The following is a 3,940-nucleotide window of genomic DNA, read 5'->3' on the forward strand; positions in this document are numbered from 1 at the left end:
TTGGTTATACAGGCAGTGGAGAGGCACACTAATAACATTCGTATTGGTTATGCAGACGGCGCCAAATAAATAACAAAAAAGTAAAGCAAGGAAACAAAAAAAAACAACCAATCACAATAAACAAAGATTGAAAGTACTTTTCCCTTGCGGTTGTAAATTAATCTATATATGTAATGAAATTTAATATAAAGTACATTATTGTATTAATTTGACTTTTTGTGGTTGGTGTGTGGATTGTAAAATAACATAAATAATAAATAAATAAAAATAGATGTAAATCGAAAATTCTTAAAAAGTAATAAGGCAGCCGTAGTTACAAATTTGGTAAAACATGTCAACCATCAACATCTAAGTTTAGGGTGAAAAATGAAACTTGTGCTTTCATAGGGGTAGTAGTAGTAATTGTCTGAAAGCTGAATGGTCAATATGTATGTAGGCATACTAGGGGGGATTCAAAATGAAAAATAAAAAGTAAAAGCGAAGAACAGAAAATTACACACAACGCAGCCGGTGACGCACACAACGCAGCGCGAAATAATCTGTAACTGGAGACGACGACTGCCGAGGGAGATTAGAAGGAGTGGATTTTGAAGTCTCGTTGATTTTGTTCTGAAAGAATAATATGGAGGAAAAAAATTATTTATCTGATTCTTCATGTATCTGCGTTGCGATTGCTGTAATACCTCTCAGGTTTGCACATCCATTCATATTTCTTCTCAGTAGTTGAATTTATTCTTATAAACTGTAATTTTGTGGTTTAAATTGACGATTCGATTGATTCCATTCTATTTTGATTTTCTTATTAGTGTTTGGGATAAGATATCAAAGTACTGCCGCATTGTATGGAGGTGATGTTATGGTCCTGCGATGACTGGGTGTTGATAATGTTCGATTCATGATGATTATGATTGTCTTGAAAGAGAAAAGGTTGTTTTTCCATGAAGACAGGTAGAGTATATTTTATTTAGGCCTGATCTTATCGGATCATAAAAATACAATAATCTATCTAAATTTGTAATCGGTCTCCAATTTCTCCTCCATTATGGCATCATAATGACTTTTATTTATAAATGTTCATTTGTCTTGGTAATTAAATATAAATTTACAACATTTGGTAGATCGTGTTATCACACCTATATTAAACCAATATACAAAACATAATATGCCATTTAATAATGCTCTAGTTGTTGGCTCTCTCTGACTTTCAATGTCTCTATCCATGGACTGATTATGAAGGAAGTCTCCTCTCTCCTTTGTAGTTGACTTCCATAAGAAATCTAAAATCTAAATGGGATCTGAATGATTGATTGAAGAGTTCAGCAAAGAGGGCTATATTCGAGTCACTACATTCCAGGAAAAAGGCAATTAATTTGCCTTCTTTGACCAATAAGGAAGTATTTGAGATGTTGCACTGCTGAATGCGACAGTTATGGTATACTTTTCTAGTGAAACAACAAAGAAATTTCCCAATAAGAATAGTATGCATGATTGAGTCAAACTTACATTTTCATAAAAGAAGCAGCAAAAGACTGACATCTAAGAGTTCAGCGTAATTGCTGCTGCAATTGCAATTGTAGTCTAAGATATAAGCTGCGCAAAACAGTGAGGCGGAAGCTTATGATGATCAATGATCTTAAAGAAAAGAACTTGCATCTGAATGGAGTCAACGGAGGAATTATATTTATTCCACCTGACATGGAGGTGGTACCCAGTGGGCCAACTATAGGCCTTGATATGATGCTGGAAAGAGTTCACCAATTGCTTAAGGCACGGGAAGTGGCGACTTTGGGAATCTATGGTATGGGTGGGGTTGGGAAGACCACTCTTTTGAAGAGGATAAACAATGAGCTAACACAGGATCTTGAATATGATTTTGTGATATGGGCAGTGGCATCTAAAGATTTTGTAGTTGAGAAGATTCAGCAAGCAATTGTAGCAAGATTGGGCTTATCTTGGGATGATAACGACTCCCAATAACAAAAAGCTGTAAAAATATACAATGTCATGAGGAAGAAGAGATTCTTGCTGTTGTTGGACGATTTATGGGAAAGAATCGATCTGTTGAAGCTTGGGATTCCTCTTCCTGACAAGGATAACAAATGTAACCTTGTGTTTACTACACGATCAATGGACGTGTGTAGTGACATGGATGCAGACAACAAGATGAAGATTGAATTCTTGAAAGAGAGAGAAGCATGGTCACTCTTCTGCCAAAAGCTTGGTAGAAACGACATCATAAGCTCACAAATCATGACATCATATGGGTACTAAGTGTTTTTCCAAATGGAACAGCGGTCTAAGAAGGATTTCAAATGGGTTTTTCCAAATGACAACCGTGTGGAAGAACCCTGTCACAAAAGGAAGCCTCCAAAATCTTCGATCTGTTAACATTTGGTATTGTGATAAATTGAAGAACATTTCCTGGATCTTTCAGCTTCCGAAGCTTGAAATGCTATATCTTTTTTACTGCAAAGAAATCGAACAGGTTATAAGTAGGGATCAACAGATACATGCAGATGAAGGTGTAGTGTTCCCATGCCTTCGTGCTATATCTATAAGAGACTTACCATCGTTAACTGATATTACGCATCAGGCGATTGATTTCCCTTGTCTGCAAAGTATTGCTGTGATCAATTGCCCGAAACTGAGAAAGCTACCACTGAAGGTTTCTGGTAATTCGACACTGCCGACAGTGTATGGTGACAGAGAGTGGTGGAACAGATTGGAGTGGGATGCAGCTGACACCAGGTCTGCTTTTGTTTCACATTTCATGGCAACTTGATTTTGATGCTGCCCCAATTTTGGTCCAAATTTGAGAGAAACGGGAGGAAACAAAAGACAGAAGAAAAGACGATTCCCCTGATTTCTATGAGAAACGAGCTGAAACAATAATAGAAACCCAGACATGAAGCATAGCCATAGATAAACTGCAAATCACAACAACCCAGGTGTCAAAGAGCTTTGCTTTTTGCTTGGTGAGTGATTTTTTCTACCGTTTTCTTTTTCTCTTTTTACTATATAAAATCTTTTAGTGAAGTGATTTTGATGGAGTTGGCCATTTACTTGAGATGTGAATCTAAAATATAACTGAAACTCAATGCAATGAGCTGTCCAAACAATTGCTCAGTTTAACTCTAAAAGTCTCACTTTCATATATCATTTGTTTCACTTTCAAGTAAAAGACTTCTTTCAAGTTTGAGAATAATACTTGTACATATTTGGGCTAAATGAAAGTTGGTTGTTATTTCTACAGCCTCCCTAACCGAAACGGGTCATTCTGGAAAGAGGTTGATCATGTGAAGAATCTATGGAAGAACGAACAAGATTTGCATGTGGAACAAGTTGGAATTGCTGCTTTGTTTGGGATTGAATGTTTTGCATGGTTTTGTGCTGGTGAGATTGTTGGAAGGGGTTTCACAATCACTGGTTACCATGTTTGAGTTTTTTTAAAGGGAGAAAAAAAAACACACATAAAAAGAAAAACCTCTTTTAAAAACTTGCAAGGCTTTTCTATGTCATGGGACTTGTGTAATGTTACTACTACTGCTACTTCTACATTCTTTCTTGGAAGTTTTGAAGCTGAGAGAAATCAGTTGTAGTTTGGTTGCATTTGCATTAATAATCTGCAATTTAGGATAATGACTTTGTTAGTTTGATTCGAGTGTTTGCAGAAGAATGACTAGAATTGTTTTATCTTGTTTGCAGGGTAATATTGTCTTTATACTCTTTGCATATTGTTTGATAGGAAAAAAATGCGCCTTGAATCCTTTTGGTTTAAATAACATCTAGTATCATTTAGGAATGAGCTTTAGAACTGGACCGGTTCGGAATTGTAATTGGATTTGCTATACTATAGGAACCGGGAGCCAAACTGACGGTGGCGTGCCGGTCCCGGTCCTGTTTTTTTTTTTTTTTTTTTTCAAATAGAACTAGTTATATG

At 36.2% G+C, this 3,940-nt stretch overlaps 1 pseudogene across 1 annotated transcript; it reads left to right on the plus strand.

Annotated features, from left to right (window-relative positions):
• Window positions 1–622: 622 nt before the first annotated feature.
• On the plus strand, window positions 623–3,726 carry LOC145050658 (putative disease resistance protein At3g15700; annotated as a pseudogene). The gene is made up of 3 exons (XR_013683427.1): window positions 623–690; window positions 1,542–2,975; window positions 3,254–3,726. The product of XR_013683427.1 is annotated as a putative disease resistance protein At3g15700 (transcript).
• The last annotated feature ends 214 nt before the right edge of the window (window positions 3,727–3,940 follow it).

This window comes from Lactuca serriola, chromosome 5, assembly GCF_051521515.1.
Source record: "Lactuca serriola cultivar US96UC23 chromosome 5, Lser_US96UC23_V15, whole genome shotgun sequence".
Taxonomy (NCBI): domain Eukaryota; kingdom Viridiplantae; phylum Streptophyta; class Magnoliopsida; order Asterales; family Asteraceae; genus Lactuca; species Lactuca serriola.